Source organism: Scyliorhinus canicula, chromosome 5 (genome assembly GCF_902713615.1).
Source record: "Scyliorhinus canicula chromosome 5, sScyCan1.1, whole genome shotgun sequence".
NCBI lineage: Eukaryota > Metazoa > Chordata > Chondrichthyes > Carcharhiniformes > Scyliorhinidae > Scyliorhinus > Scyliorhinus canicula.
Window position 1 is genome coordinate 41,395,613 of NC_052150.1, and position 17,589 is coordinate 41,413,201.

The 17,589-nt window shown below is 46.8% G+C and overlaps 1 long non-coding RNA gene across 1 annotated transcript in view; it reads right to left on the reverse strand.

Annotated features, from left to right (window-relative positions):
* Positions 1-17,114, reverse strand: part of LOC119965606 — a 118,587-nt gene extending 101,473 nt beyond the window's left edge. The window contains exon 1 of the long non-coding RNA XR_005460562.1: positions 16,992-17,114. This is a non-coding gene — a long non-coding RNA (uncharacterized LOC119965606). The remainder of the gene's footprint in view (positions 1-16,991) is intronic.
* Positions 17,115-17,589: the final 475 nt, after the last annotated feature.

Below are 17,589 nucleotides of genomic sequence, written 5' to 3' on the forward strand. Positions count from 1 at the left end.
AGGTTCATCCACCATTCATCCCAAGTAAGGTTCCACATTCACTTTCACAGAAGGCAAAACAAGAAATTGAGTCAATGTTGCATCTGGAGGTCACCTCACCTGTTACCATATCTACAAGTTGGTGCTCAGGCATGGTTCAACACAAATTTGTGTCGTCTTCACTCAGTTAAACAAAGATCCACCCAAAGGCATGTGGATGAGGGTCTGCCAATTCTAGCAAAAAACACAACTTTGGGTGAGAATCCAAACGACTAATTACATTTATCACACGCTTCGAGCAATCCACTACCATTTGGAATTAAATCGGTACCAGAGATTTTTCAGAGAATGATGACAGGCTTTTTGGAGGGATTAGAAAGGGTCATCTGCCAGATGGATGACATCCTGATCCATGGGTCCACCACACAGCAGCATAATGCAGAGTGAGAGCAATGTTCCAAATCTAGGAAGAAAACAAGATTAACTTTCAATAATAGACGAGAGCTCTCACAAACAACCATTACATTTCTGGGACTCCTTGTTCATGCATCAGGGCTGATCCCCAAAAGACAGACAATCAATGATTTCTCACCACGTTATCGAGCTTCAGCGCTTCATGGGAATGTTCAATCAAGTCGGACAGTTCTTAACTGATCTGGCACATGTCTATGAACCTCTGCGACAGCTGGTTAGACAAGCCCAAGCACAGTGCTGAGGGGAATAGCAGAAAATCTCATTCCAAAAGATAAAAGAGATGTTTATTTCACCAGACACATTGGCGCGCTATCATCTGAACTACCCACAATAGCTGCTGCAGATGCAGCAGCGACTGGACTAGGAGCAGTATTCTTTCAAATGAAAGAAGGTGGCATTCTCAGGCAGTTTAGTATGCATCTCAATCATTGACTGACAGGGAACACGGATACAATGTAATTTTTTTTAAAAGAGGCATTAGCAGCCACGTGGGCCAGTGAGAAGTTTGCTGACTACATCTTAGGCCCACAGGTTACCATTGAGACAGACCACAAGCCACCTTGTGGCTTGTGTTACCTTATTAAGTACCAAAAGATGAGCAAGGATGCCACAATGAGTCCAGAGATTTCAGCTGATATTCATGTGATTGATACCACAAACGGAAATATCTGAGGAGAACAACAAACAACAGAAATGCATTGGCACCAATTCCTGTTGAAAAGCCTGAAAGGGAGGACATGATTTTCACTGAGGATGAAGAGTCATATACCTCACTAACCACCAAATTCCCATCGGCAACAACACAGAGGTTGAATGAAATTCGAAAGACACAAAGCGCAGGTGAAGAATGTGCAAAAAAGGAGAGAATACTACATAAACGGATGGACTGAATTCATTCCACACCAGCTCATCCTGATACTTTTATCATTGAGGACATCTCAGTGTCATGGCTGACCTGCTAGCTTATGAAGAGAGGTTGGTCATACGGAGAGTCTTTCAATTCGAGATCCTTCAAAGGCACCAGGGACACCTAGACATTACAAACTGTTGTGCGAGAGTGTGGAATTCAGTTTGATGGCCTGGGATCTGAAAACCATTTGAGTAAATGATTCTGAGTGACATCGCCTTGCAATCCATTGCCAGGAGCAACTTGGACCATTGATGATATCCTCATTCCCATCCGGACTGTGGGAATGTCACAGAATAGATCTTTGCAAGCCCCAGGTGTTGATTATTATTCCAGATGGATTGACATTAAAAGGTCTTCGTGGCCCGACCTCAAGTCATTAAAATAAACGTTTGCCACACATGGCATTTACGATCTAATAATTTCAGACAATGGCCAACAGTTTGCAAATGAATGTTTTATTGATTTGTCCACGTGCCTAGTTCACCCACGTGTCCACAAGCTAATGGAGAGGCCGAAAGGGAATACGAGTGGCAAAAGCTCTATTGAAGAAAAATTATGATATCAACTTAGCACCATTAAGCTACCATTCCAAGTCACTTCAGAATGATTTGGCCTCATCAGAATTTGTGACGTGAATAACATTATGAACTCAACTTCCTGTTCTTCTACACGCACTTCTACCACATCTCAAAGCAGCAGATACAGAGAGAGTAAGAGAAAAGGAAGGTGAGTATCGTTCAACTCAAATCAGAAATTATAACCAATGCCTTAGAGGTACATTATTTACCAAAACCCCAAACAGGAGACTCAGTCTGGAGTTGTGACCAGAATAATGAAGGCCAAGACTTGGAGAAAACACAAAGTCCATGATCTTACCTTGCAGAGGCTGAAAATGGGACAATGAGAAGAAACAGAAGTGCACTTATATCTACAAGAAGAAGATCATCAATGGAATGGACTAACTGTCCATATGTTCAGGAAGATAACTTGAAAAGAGAGCCAATGGTCTCTGATGATTCATCAGCTACTCTACAGAGGAGCCTGAATCCAATATAACATCCAAGGGAACTGAGAACCAGGTTAGGGAGATTGGTGAAACTACCACAACATTTATCTTTGTGAACCAGGGAGGAAAAAGACTTTGGGGACAGATGTACATAAATAAAGTATTTAACAGAGTCAGAGGCTGGAGGAGAGATGTGATACAAAGAGTTTATGTTAAATATGTAAATATATATCATCTATGCCATCGGTGAAGTAAGATCATTTGACAACATAGTATGCTGAGAGATAGTTCTATGTTGAGCTTCGTGCGAAGATGACGCCGTATCTAGTTAGTATGATGTTTGATAAAAGTTAAAGTTGACCAACAGTCTTGCCCCAGCAGTATTTATGAATCCAGATCAGGAAAAACTTCATCTGAGATCTACAGCAATAATAACATAATATTTACCCCCTCCCAATGTCCCCTGCACACCAGATGCCAACCAACATAATTAGAGCCAATTAGCTGGTTGTTAATTCACTGGAATTGGTGTGACCTTGCTGTGTGCAAATTGGCTGCCATGTTTCATAGAATTTACAGTGCAGAAGGAGGCCATTCGACCCATCGTGTCTGCACCAGCTCTTGGAAAGAGCACCCGACCCAAGCCCACAACTCCACCCCATAACCCAATAACCCCAGCCAACACTAAGGGCAACCAGAGCACCCGGAGGAAACCCACGCACACACGGGGAGAATGTGCAGACTCCACACAGACAGTGACCCAAGCCAGAATCGAACCTGGGACCCTGGAGCTGTAAAGCAATTGTGCTAACCACAATGCTACCGTGCTGCCCAAATGTTTCCTACAGTACAAACATGCCTAAGCTTCAAACCTACCTCACTGACTTTGGAACATTCTGAAAGGTTGTGAAAGGTGTTGTATTAACGCCCTTTCATTACTCTTTTCTTATTCATCGAGTGTTAATAAACACATGAAAATAAAGCCTCGTCACATCTCGTGGGCTATAGAGGAGCATTGAGATTAGGCAATAGGAAGAGCAGATGTATTTACTTCACCCTCACCACATCAAAACTGACTGCGAAAACAAAAATAACAGAAGTCGATCTGCTGAAAACTGCCAGAGATATGTGCTGTGCCGGTGCAGAACTCTGTGACAATTCTTTCCCTTTGGAATAAACACTAGATTTTGTCATTTTCTTGATATTTTGAAGCTGTCACAATGAATGCTTGTGAGCAAACACGATGGTTTCCCATCTGTAAAACCTTTGTGTCACCTCTGAATATAGCTCCTGTTCACTATTTTGCTTCTTCTCAAAGCTGTGCGGCCTCCTTAAAGAGACGCACATTAATTTGCAATTTAGGTGTAACGTTTCTCCTTCTCTCTTAAATGGTATGTTTTACACCTCCTAAAGGTATACTTTTATATGTTTTCCGGCTGGTTTAATTAATTCTCTGATCTACCACATTGAGTGGTTGAAGTAAATAACAGAGTGAAGGGAAAGCTAGCTAAAGTGCATGAGGGAGATAGGACCAGAAGTGTATGCTGCGAGCGTGAGAGGAAGCAGAATTGGATAGGGTTCTTGTGAAGTACTGTTGAGCTATGTGGCCTGATGCTGCATGTATTTCTATCATCCCACACTCGGTCAAGGTCAAGTACAGTCACAGGTATGATGATGGACCTATTGCCTGAGGTTCTTATCCGCCATCTGCCACTACAGAGGCTGTGGCCTCTGCAAAATTGCAAACTGCTGATCTTCTGCACCAGACACGGCATTGCCGTGTGGAGCTGCAAATCTGTGCATTGGAAGAAAGCTGAGCACAAACAGGCTGCACTGAACATTGGTATGCTGCGCCACAGGATTAGAGGCTGGAGGTTCTGACTCAAAGGTTCCCCCTGCTCAATCGATCCTATGAAGAGAGGCTGCCAAGCAGCAGGGGGCGCTCTATCAAACGTGACGCATGTTTGCTGGTTTCCCATAATGGCTGACTCAAGGACTAACACTACCCAGCAAAGTAGAAGGCCAGAGATGGCTAGAGTAGTCAATTTTAAAATGAAAGAGGCCTAGTTCACGGGTGAGAGAGAGACTGCATCTGTTGTGGGACTATTTTCTTAATCAAATTCTCTCTTCATAACCCCTGGAAATATCAGGGTCAATACAGTTCATCAGTAAGTTGATAAACAGTAAACGGTGATTATTAGCAGTATTTACTATCATGATCATAGATTTGTACAGCACAGAAGTGGGCCATTCAGTGCTCTGTGCTTGTGCTGTCTCTTTGCGAGAGCTATTCAATTAGTCCCACTTCCCTGCTCTTTGCTCCATAGCCATGTCTAGACATTCACGTAATTTGTTTACAACACCCATGGTTGTTAGACTGAGAAAGACACACAGTTTACTGGAGTGTGCGGGGGAGAGAGCTAAAATGCAGTTGAATCAAATGCCAGTGTCATCTACAGACACACACTCGAGCAGACAGTCTGTTTGATGTCTCCATTCAAAACCTTTGCTGAAATATACTCCGCTCATTACATCACTCCTACACTACCATTTTCGAACTGAAACTCTATTCTCAGTGCTGTGGGAGGGCTGTCTTCCGTTCAGACTCGTGTTTTTTTTTCCTGCTGTTCTCTGTCAGATCTGATAAAGAGCCATGATGGGCACGCTTCTCAATTTGAAAGCTGCAGTGTCCCATCGCTGTAATTTTCTCCCCTCTGTCCTGAAGGTGGTGACTCAATCTCAGGTATAGCGTCAGCATTTCAGCTATGATCAGTACGATCAGCAAGGAGAAGCAGGGGATGTACACAGTGGATCTCAGGGTGTGTCAGGCATACCTGATCCTGTCTTACCTGTACCCTGACACACTCCATCACCATTGGACAGGAACGGCAAGGTAGAGATAGAAAACAGATGCCCCTGTTTGATTTTCCCTTCTCCCAGCTGGATGATGTACTGAGGCCTATTATAATCTAGTCACCTGGCTGAGGTCAGGACCCTTTCAAACATGCATGGTTCAGTATTGCATCAAGGAGATTCTTACTTAATGGACAATGTTTATCCCTCAATCAACATTGATAAAACATTTTGATTTAGTCATTGTTACATTGCGGTTTGTGGGTGCCTGCTTCGTGTAAATTGGAAGCTGCGTTTCCTACATTACCACAGTGACAATGTTCTGAATTAGCTATTATAATAATAATAACCTTTATTGGTGTCACAGGTAGGTTTACGTTAACACTGCAATGAAGTTACTGTGAAAATCACTTAGTCGCCACATTCCGCCACTTGTTTGGGTACACTGAGGGAGAATTCAGAATGTCCAATTCACCTAACAAGCACGTCTTTCGGGACTTGTGGGAGGAAACCAGAGCACCCGGAGGAAACCCACGTAGACATGGGGAGAACGTGCAGACTCCGCACAGACAGTGATCCAAGCAGGACCCTGGCGCTGTGAAGCAACAGTGCTAACCACTGTGCTACCGTGCTGCCCATGAAGTGCATTGGGTTGTCCAGTGGCTGTGAAAGGGGCTACAAGATTTTTTTTGGTTCTATATACAAACAAGTCAGTGGAAACTCACTCACTATCCCCAGCTTTGAGCTGGATTAAAATAATTGTGTACTTCGGACGAGAGAACAACTTTATCATTCCTAAGCAAAATTTCCTTTAACTTGACACTTTAAGAAGTGTAAGAGTTGCGAGAGCGCTAGGAAAGGTGCTGCCACGCCCAATGACACCTTCCTTTTCCTTATTTTCACTAAAATTAGCAGAGAGGAAGATAAGTCTTTTCGTTCCAGATTGTTCCCACCACAAGTCAAGACCGGCAGCTGCAAAAAGACATTGTGTGCATGAAAGCAGTTTGTTTTGAACAAAACGTTTAACCACTATTTACAGTGTAGAGTTTGGAGCACACGGATTGAGCCCTGTACATGTTCCTTGGCCAGGAGGAGGCAGAGAACATACAGCTCATCTTAGATCTGGTGAAGAATGGATGGTTTGTGTCCAATCTTTGGCAGTCCAATGGGAGCTGAGTACACCAGATGCTTGGTGGTCTTGTGGAGGAGTTAGGCACCATACCACAAATGTTCCAGTGGTTTAAATGAATTTGAGTCCTGGTTTTCTCCTGGTAGGAGTTCCGTTGTATTCCCCGGTGGTTTATCTATGTAAAGGAAGCATCCAGTTCCCCCATGGTAGAACGCCAAAGGATGTGACAACATTTTCTGGTCCCTTTTCATTTCATTCTCAAAGTTAATGCATAATTCCCACAGAAATGGTCACAATTTATACCGGGGTCGCTAATCCACAGAACTAGTTCCTGGACACTGCTGTGAGCCACCCAGGAGAAATCCATTGAAGCATAAAACAGTATTCCCTTAATGAATAAAACCGAATGTTCAAAGGAAATTTGTTTAATGGATAATGTAGATTCATACAATCATACCCCCACCAAGACCTTCATCCATGCTGTTACTTCCAGACTCGACTACTGCAATGCTCTCCTGGCTAGCCTCCCATCTTTCACCCTAAGAAACATAGAATCATAGAATTCTTACAGTGCAGAAGGAGGCCACTCAGCCCATCAAGTCTGCCAATGGCACAGTAGCACAGGGGTTAGCACAGTTGCTTCACAGCTCCAGGTCCGATTCCCGGCTTGGGTCACTGTCTGTGTGGAGTCTGCACGTTCTCCCCGTGTCTGCGTGGATTTCCTCCGGGTGCTCCGGTTTCCTCCCATAGTCCAAAAATGTGCACGTTAGGTGGACTGGCCATGATAAATTGCCCTTAGTGTCCAAAAAAGGTTGGGTGGGGTTGCTGGGTTACAGGTGGAGGTATGGGCTTGGGTAGGGTGCTCTTTCCAAGGGCCGGTACAGACTCGATGGGCCGAATGACCTCCTTCTGCACTGTAAATTCAATGGTTCTATGAACAAATGTCTGGGAAAAGCACTTTTCCTGGAAGTGTCTCAACAGCAGTGTTATTCGAGAAAATGCATCTGATTCCAATGGACTGCTTGTCAATTTGAACAGGTCACTTGATAAAGTTTTGCTATAATACTAAACGCATGCCATTTATCACAAACTTGAATGTAATTTCAGTTGGGCAGTCGGCCCCATTTACTCATCATCCCATTGCTCGCCAACCTACACTGCCTCAAATTTATGTTTCTCATCCTTTGGGTTCCAATCCATCTATGGCTTCACCCCCTCCTATCTCTGTAACCGCCTCCAGCTCTGCTAACCTCCAAGATCTTTCGCTCCTCCAATTTTGGCCTTTCATCCATCCTCGATTTCCTTCGCCTGACCTTTAATGCCTTCAACTGCCTCGGCCTGTTCCGGAATCCCATCCCTGAACTGTCCACCTTTGTAACCCTCTCTAACCCTTTGAGGCTCTCTTTAAAACCTATCTCTTTGTCCACCCTGTTGGTTATGCGCCCCGATATCTCTTTATAGGGACCAGTGACAATGTTTGCTTTTTTAGACTCCTGTAACGGAATGCTCTACCATATCCAGGGCTTTACCGAAATGCACATTTTGATCAGTATCAGTTGGACAGTTGGAAGGTGATAGGACAGGATTGATGTATCACTTTCCCAGCATTTGCTCAGCCTCAGATATGAGATGAGAGCAATTCTCAGTATGAACTGTGAAACCCAAGCTTCAGGGTGGAGCTATGAAAATCAGGCCTTTTAAATTAGCTGCAACACTCAGAACTCATAAGTAACTCGGAGGCCGTGGCTTCATAAACGGCCAAAAGGTCGTACCAGCCTCACCGAACAGGCGCCGGAATGTGGCGATGGGGGGATTTTCACAGTAACTTAATTTGAAGCCTGCTTGTGACAATAAGCGATTTTCATTTAATTTCACATGTGATGTCTCACCGAAACTGAGAATCGAATTAATTTAAAACATACGCACCCCTCACATCTACATATCAGAAACAATTTTTAACCTTCATGTGGTCCACTGAAACTTCTACACCCTCTCACTTACCCTCACCCTCAACTCCAACCCGATCACTCTGGGCTGCAGAATCAGCAAAATGCCCATGATTCACAATGCTTCTTACTTGTGTCTGTCTTCTACTGTACTGCTGTTTCATTAGCACGTGTGGCATTTTCTTTGAACAAGGAGTTTGCACAGCTCACCAAGCAGTCTGGCTGCAGCGTGTCTATCCAGTTGAGGTTTGTCGCGTTCACTCCAAACCAAAAAGCCATTGGGGAATTGGGGTCTTCTACCGAATTAAGAAGCAGGACAATCTGCACGTGTAGAGCGGTAGATGAGCAGATGAAATGCGATGCAAATCGCAGTGCAGCTGGTCAGGCCTCAAAACCATAGCCACCCAATAAGAGGCAGAATTCCAAGCTGGGTGTAAATCTCAGAAGAAGCCCAACGATTTAAATAATGCCTTAAACCAGTTACAAACAATGACAAATGCCTATGAGGAGGCTGACACTCCACTGCAGTGCAGAGGGAGTGCGGCTCTGTTGGGGGTGGCACCTTTCAGCTGAAATGTTCAGCTGAGGCCCTATCTGCCCTCTCAGGTGGATGCAGAGGAGGCCATGGCATTATTTCCCAGAAGAGCAGGGATTTAGAACCATAGACTAGAACCGTAGAATCCCAAAAGTGCAGAAGGAGGCCATTCGGCCTATCAAGTCTGCACTGACCCACTGAAAGAGCAGTGGGCTCATTGCCCCACCCTTAACCCTACCTAACCTGCAAATCTTTTGACACTAGGGCAATTTTAGCATGGTCAATCCACCTAACCTGGAGGAGAACCCACACAGATACGGGGAGAAGGTATAAACTCCACACAGTCACCTGGGCCCTTGGCGCTGTGAGGCAGCCATGGTAACCACTGTGCCATCATGCCACTCGTGGCAATATTTATCTCCCGATCAACATTACAAACCGATTTACCAGGACAGACTTTTGCTACTGAGGCAGGAAGCCCAAGTTAGGAAATGTCTCAAGTTGGCAGATCTGCTTGGTAAAGAAATCCCCATCAGACCTAGTTGTCACTGCCTCAATGGAGGGTGGGAGTGCAATGGGCCCCTGAAGCAGACTGGAGGCGGCCACAGGGGAAGCCAGGTACCAAGGCTGGCTGCTTAAAAGGAAAAGGGTAAAGATGACAGAAGATTCATTGAATCACATTTTTTTTTGTTCGTTCATGGGCATGGGGCGTGGGTATCACAAGCTGTACCAGCATTTATTGCCCATCACTAATTGCCCTGAAGAGTCAACCACATTGCTATAGGTAATGTAGGCCAGACCGGGTAAGGACAGCTGATTTCCTCCCCTAGAGGACATGAATGAACCTGATAGGCTCTTACAACAATTGACAATAGTTTCATGGTCATCACTAGACTTTTAATTCCAGATTCTTTATTGAATCCAAATTTCACCATCTGCAGTGGCGGGATTTGAACCTGGCTCCACAGAGCATCACTCTTGGTCTCTGGTTTACTAGTCCAGTGACAATACCACGACGCACTGCGTCCCTTGGCCAGTATTAGTGTAATAATTGGTTTTTGTAATGATGTGCAGAAGCTATCATGTATATAGTAATGTAAACGACCTCCGACCAACAGGTGGCAGTGTAAATCTACCACTTGACTCTGTACCTCGAGGAGTTGGGAGTTAGTCGTGTTAGTAGATAGTAGCTCTAGGAAAATTTATCAGTATTAGTAGTTTGTAATATATTTCGTACAGTTGTCTTTACTACGCCTCTATTTAATAATAAAACACTTTAACTCGTCAAGAACTTGACTTTCTTCTGTGCATCATTCCTACTGGCCAAGCACAAGTACGTAACAGTTTTGACACAGGAGCTGAAGATATATAGAGTAAGAGGGAAATCAATTTAAATATTCCAAAATGCAACAAATATTCCAAAATGCAACAAATATTCCAAAATGCAACAGAACACCCATAATAAGTATCCTCTTTCTCCCAGGGTGAAACTTTAATGAGGACACAAGTAATCCACACTACGTAAAATAAAAAACATAGATTTATTTTCAATACCGTATACACACTGCCCGGTAGATCCCTATCGGGTTCCTCTCTCCAGGTTAGTGCCTTACTGGCCGACCTGTGGTTAATAGAGTTCCTCCGCCACTATTGGGGCTGCTCGTGCTCCGCGAGGATCACGGGGAAGATATTCATTCCCACCCCATAAATCCCATGTGGGATTTTTACAATAACAATACCAGCTCCTCTGATCTTGCTAAATAGCCAGGAAACTCCAGGCTCGTCAATCTAACCTCAGTGGTGGGGAAACTATTGGAAACAATTCTGAGAGACAGAATTAATCTGCATTTGGAGAGGCAAGTTGAATTTAATTGAGTGAATTTTTCAAGGAGATGACCAGGTGCGTAGATGAGGGACAGGCATTTGACGTAGTCTACTTGGACTTCAGCAAGGCTTTTGATAAGGTCTGACATGGGGAACTGTTGGCGAAGGTAAGAGCCTATGGGACCCAAAGAAATTTGGCAAATTGGATCCAGAATTAGCCAAGTGGCAGGAAGCAAAAGATAATGATCAAGGGGTGTTTTTCTGACTGGAAACCTATTTCCAGCGGGGTCCCGCAGGGATCAGTGTTAGGGCCCTGGCTGTTTGTGGTTTCGATAAATGATTTAGACTTGAATGTAGGAGAGTTGATCAGTAAGTTTGTGGATGATACGAAAATTGGTGGTGTGGTAAATAGTGAGGCGGATGGCCTTCGATTGCAGAAGGTTATAGATGGCTGGTCAGATGGGCTGATCGTTGGCAAATGGAAATCATTCCAGGTAAGTATGAGGTGATGCACTTGGGCAGGACAAACTAGGCAAGGGAATACATGGGACAAAATTCTCCGGTCCCCACGCCGGGTGGGAGAATCGCGGGAGGGCGGGGCGACTCACGACACGTCCCCCTGGCACCCCCCGCAATTCTCCCACCCCCCGTTCGGAAGAATCGCCGCTCACCGATTCTCCGGCCCGGATGGGCCGAGCGGCCTGCCGTTCGCGACCGGTTCACGTCGTGAACATGGCGCCAAAAGCTGGATTGAAGCTTGTGGGGGGCGGAGAGGGGAGTGAGCACCACGGCCGTGCTCGGGAGGGGACTGGCCCGCAATCGGTGCCCACCGATCGTCGGTCCGGCGTCTCAAAGGGACGCACTCTTTCTCCTCTGCCGCCCCGCAAGATCAAGCCGCCACGTCTTGCAGGGCAGCGGAGGGGAAGACGGCAACCGCTCATGCGCGGGTTTGAGCCGTCAGCCGTCGTGACGTTAGCCGCGCATATGCGGGTTGGAGCCGGCCAACCTGCGCATGCGTGGCTGACGTCACATAGGCGCCGTCGTCACGTCACTCTCGGCGCGCTGCCCAGCTGCCGAGAGTTATGGAGCGCCGCTCCTAGCCCCCCGGGTGGGGGTGAATAAGGTGAGAGGAGCGGCCTCCGATTTTTCGCGGGAGTGGAGAATTTCGCCCATGATAAATGGCAGGACAGTGGGGAGCTTTGAAGATCAGAGGGACCTTGGTGTGCATGTACACCGGTCCCGTATGGTGGGAGGACAGGTGGATGAAGTTGTTAAGAAGGAATATAGTAAGAAGTCTTACAACACCAGGTTAAAGTCCAACAGGTTTGTTTCAAACACGAGCTTTCGGAGCACGGCTCCTTCTTCAGGTGAATGGAAAGGCTTGTTCCAGAAATGTTTATATAGACACAGTCAGAGATGCCCCGGAATGCGAGCACCTGCAGGCAATCAAATCATCAAAGATGCAGAGAGAGAGGTAACTCCAGGTTAAAGAGGTGTGAATTGTCCCAAGCCAGTTCAGTCGGTAGGCCTCTGCAAGTCCAGGCTTGTTGGTGGGGGCCGAATGTAATGCGACATGAATCCCAGATCCCGGTTGAGTCCGCATTCATGCGTGCGGAACTTAGCTATAAGTTTTTGCTCAGCAATTTTGCGTTGTCGCGTCTCCTGAAGGCCTCCTTGTAGAATGCTGACCCGGAGATCAGAGGCTGAATGTCCTTGACTGCTGAAGTGTTCCCCAACTGGAAGGGAACAGTCCTGCCTGTTGATAGTCGCACGATGCCCGTTTATTCGTTGTCGCAGTGTCTGCATGGTCTCGCCAATGTACCACGCTTCGGGACATCCTTTCCTGCAGCGTATGAGGTAGACTACATTGGTCGAGTCGCACGAGTATGCGCCGCGTACCTGGTGGGTGGTGTTTCCACGTGTAATGGTGGTGTCCATGTCGATGATCTGGCATGTCTTGCAGAGATTACCCTGGCAGGGTTTTGTGGTGTTGTGGTTGCTGTTCTGAAGGCTGGGTAATTTGCTGCAAACAATGGTTTGTTTGAGGTTGCGCGGTTGTTTGAAGGCCAGTAGTGGGGGTGTGGGGATGACCTTGGCAAGATGTCCATCCTCGCTGATGATGTGTTGGAGGCTGCGAAGAAGATGTCGTAGTTTCTCCGCCCCAGGAAAGTACTGGACGACGAAGGGTACTCTGTCAGTGGTGTCCCGTGTTTGTCTTCTGAGGAGGTCGGTGCGGTTTTTTGCTGTGGCGCGGTGGAACTGTCGATCAATGAGTCGAGCGCCATATCCCGTTCGTACGAGGGCATCTTTCAGCATCTGTAGGTGTCTGTTGCGCTCCTCCTTGTCTGAGCAGATCCTGTGTATACGGAGGGCTTGTCCATAGGGGATGGCTTCTTTAATGTGTTTCGGGTGAAAGCTGGAGAAGTGGAGCATCGTGAGATTATCTGTGGGCTTGCGGTAAAGCGAGGTGCTGAGGTGACCGTCCTTGATGGAGACGAGTGTGTCCATTCTTGGACACACTCGTCTCCATCAAGGACGGTCACCTCAGCACCTCGCTTTACCGCAAGCCCACAGATAATCTCACGATGCTCCACTTCTCCAGCTTTCACCCGAAACACATTAAAGAAGCCATCCCCTATGGACAAGCCCTCCGTATACACAGGATCTGCTCAGACAAGGAGGAGCGCAACAGACACCTACAGATGCTGAAAGATGCCCTCGTACGAACGGGATATGGCGCTCGACTCATTGATCGACAGTTCCACCGCGCCACAGCAAAAAACCGCACCGACCTCCTCAGAAGACAAACACGGGACACCACTGACAGAGTACCCTTCGTCGTCCAGTACTTTCCTGGGGCGGAGAAACTACGACATCTTCTTCGCAGCCTCCAACACATCATCAGCGAGGATGGACATCTTGCCAAGGTCATCCCCACACCCCCACTACTGGCCTTCAAACAACCGCGCAACCTCAAACAAACCATTGTTTGCAGCAAATTACCCAGCCTTCAGAACAGCAACCACAACACCACAAAACCCTGCCAGGGTAATCTCTGCAAGACATGCCAGATCATCGACATGGACACCACCATTACACGTGGAAACACCACCCACCAGGTACGCGGCGCATACTCGTGCGACTCGACCAATGTAGTCTACCTCATACGCTGCAGGAAAGGATGTCCCGAAGCGTGGTACATTGGCGAGACCATGCAGACACTGCGACAACGAATAAACGGGCATCGTGCGACTATCAACAGGCAGGACTGTTCCCTTCCAGTTGGGGAACACTTCAGCAGTCAAGGACATTCAGCCTCTGATCTCCGGGTCAGCATTCTACAAGGAGGCCTTCAGGAGACGCGACAACGCAAAATTGCTGAGCAAAAACTTATAGCTAAGTTCCGCACGCATGAATGCGGACTCAACCGGGATCTGGGATTCATGTCGCATTACATTCGGCCCCCACCAACAAGCCTGGACTTGCAGAGGCCTACCGACTGAACTGGCTTGGGACAATTCACACCTCTTTAACCTGGAGTTACCTCTCTCTCTGCATCTTTGATGATTTGATTGCCTGCAGGTGCTCGCATTCCGGGGCATCTCTGACTGTGTCTATATAAACATTTCTGGAACAAGCCTTTCCATTCACCTGAAGAAGGAGCCGTGCTCCGAAAGCTCGTGTTTGAAACAAACCTGTTGGACTTTAACCTGGTGTTGTAAGACTTCTTACTGTGCTCACCCCAGTCCAACGCCGGCATCTCCACATCAAGAAGGAATATGGTATACTTGCCTTTATTAGCCGAGGCATAAAGTTTAAGAACACGGATTTAATGTTGGAACTGTATCAAACGTTGGTGAGGCCACAGCTCTAGTATTGTGTGCAGTTCTGGAACCCACATTATAGGAGGGATGTGACAGCCCTGGAAAGGGTACATTTCCAGTGAGATTTACCAGGATGGTGCCTGGGCTGGAGAGTTTTAGTTGGATAGACTCGGGCAGAGAAGACTGAGGGGGGGGCATGACTGAGATGAATAAGATTGTGAGAGGCATAGATAGAGTAGACAGGAAGAAGCTTTTACACTTGGTGGAGGGATCAATAATCAGGGGCATAAATTTAAGATAAAAGGGGCAGGAGGTTTCGAGGGAATGGGAGGAAAAATCTTTTCTCCCAAAGAGTGGTGGGAATCTGAAACTGGAAAGGGTGGTGGAGGCTGAGTTCCTCAAATCATTTAAGTAGTATTTAAATATGTACTTACAATTGCAAGGTATACTATGGGCTAAGTGCTGGAAAATGGGCTTAGAACAGCGAAGCGGCTGTTTTTGACCGGCAGAGATGTGATGGGCTGATTTCTTTTCTCCTCGAAAGAAATCATAGACATCATAAAATCACTGCTACAGTGCAGAAGGAGGCCATTCGGCCCATTGAGTCTACACCAACCCCCTGAAAGAGCACCCTACTTAGGCCCATGCGCCCACCCTGCCCCTGTAACCCAGTAACCCCTCTTAACCTTTTGGAACACAAAGGTGCAATTTAGCATGGCCAATCCACCTAACCCGCACATCTTTGAACTATGGGCGAAAACTAGAGGACCCGGAGGAAACCCACACAGACACAGGGGAACCTGCAAACTCCACACATACACCCAAGGTCAAGATCGAACCCGGGTCCCTGGCATTGTGAGGCAGAAATGCTAAGAACTGTGCCACCGTGCCGCCCCCTGTGCTGTCGACCTCCCTGACTCTGTAACTCTACGACTCTAACTCATGCTGTATGTTTATAATGTCTGTACTTATTGTGTTTTCCACTAATATCAAAGCCCAGCAAGACAATCAGTGAGATCACCATTCTCAAGGCTAGATTTTACAACCCTCCACCGACATATTTGAAGGCTCATAAAATAAATTGGTCTTTCCACCGCCTCCCCACCCACTCCCAACCTCTCTCCCATTTGATGGTGGACAGGGGAAAGTATCAAGAAGCCCTGCCAACCCCATGCCTATTGAGGCCCTCAAGTGGCGAGTTAATGACCGCTTCAGGGTCTCATTCCAGTTTCTCTGCTATTTTGTGGTGGAGGCCAAGGCGTAGCCTGGCAGATTTTGTTGTGCCGGCTGCTGTCAAGCAAGAAAGGGCAGTGGAGGGGGGAGAGGGGGTGTGCACCGTGCCCATTGGAGGTAACCCCCTTCCCCCCCCCCCCCCACCCCCTCCAAGATCATATCCCCTATTTAACCCTTCCCCTCCAGACCTTTCAAACTTAAACTCCCCCCCCCCCCCCCCCCCCCAACCTCTCATCCCCCTGGCTGGGGTCTGCCAGCTGGGCCTGCACATAACCCCCTTATTCCTGAAGACTGCCTGTAGTGCCAGATGGCCAGTGTTTGAACCTGGCGCTGCTGAGACTACAGCTGGTAGGCAGCTCTCTGAGGCGGGATTTCCTCCCAGATGGGGGCACAAATCTCACCCTGAAACAATTAAGGCTGCTCCCAGCATAAAATGGCTATGGGGCAGGCAGCTTTCAGGTGGGCGGCCTGACAATCACCTTCTCAGTCGGTGGGTGGTGAGCAAAATGGCGTCCCGTAAAATGCAGCTGTTTCACAGTATCAATCTGATTGACACACATAATCAAAACAGCGTGGCCTAAACATTGTAGATAAAGAATAGCAGCAAGGGCTTTATTTTGTTAATAAAAAGAGCAATGTCAATTGGAAGAGATAAACATGTGCGTATTTTTTGTAAACAAGGTTAATTTAATTTGTTTAACATTTCGGCTATAGCAAGGAGGTTCGGTGAGAATTTTCAGAAGCTGTTTCTCAAATTAAAAGTGAGGGGGGGGGTGGGGGCGAGAGGTTCAAAGAACCAACAGTGTGGAAGCTTAACAAGAGGTAACATTTTAGCATTACTCTTTAAAAAGCATCTGACAAATTAGTGCGAAAAAAGTTACCTTCTTAATTCGTCAGTCTGGGGGGAGGCGGCACGGTGGCGCAGTGGTTAGCACTGCTGCCTACGGGGCTGAGGTATCGGGTTCTGGGTCACTGGCACATTCTCCCCGTGCCTGCGTGGGTTTCACCTCCACAACCCAAAGATGTGCAGGTTTTGTGGATTGGCCATATCTTTGTATTAAAACAGTAAAAAATATATACAAGGCGAAACGGTACAAACACTAATTTTGTGTTGGGGAAACAATATACCAATGTACGGGGGGGGGGGGGGGGGGGAGGGGTGGATATGCTAAATTTCCCCTGAATTGGGGGAAAAAAGTAATTGGGTACTCAAAAAAATTTTTTTAATTAAAAGTAATTCATCTGTCCAATCTTCACGGCCAGTACTAATTTCCTCACCTCTTGGCAAACCTCTACTACAGTGTTATGTTTCATTCTCTCTCGAGTCCTCATTCTCTTTCACCGTGCAAGCCACACTTTCTTTCTGTTGACTGAAACCCAGTGGTATGACCTACCTCCAGCCAGCTGACGGAGCGCAGTCAGACAGAGAGGGCAACCAAAGGCCATCACCACCAGCACGAGACATCTACCCATGCTGTCACAACGGAGATTCTTACTTGCTGAACAGTTCCCATGGCAACACGACAGTACAGACAGTGTACCCAGGAAGATATAGCCCCTTTATTTGCAGCAGTGAAGAAATAAAGCTGCCAGACAATATAACATACTCCATTTCATAAACCTAATTGCTTTGAGCATGCATATATGACATATTTACCCCGCACCCTTTTTCAGAAGGCAGGGCCCTTTCTTCTTGGATTAGCAGCCCTGCCAGAATTTTCCTCTTTGATGTCTGTGCATCTCAAACAGTATCAACATTTTAAATGGTGACTAAGTATGCTTTCATACTTCAGACAGTGACTCCCACTCCTGCAGGCCACGTTGAAGAAATACTCTCAACTTTCAACCCATCCCCAAGCTGTCATTCTTGAGCCAA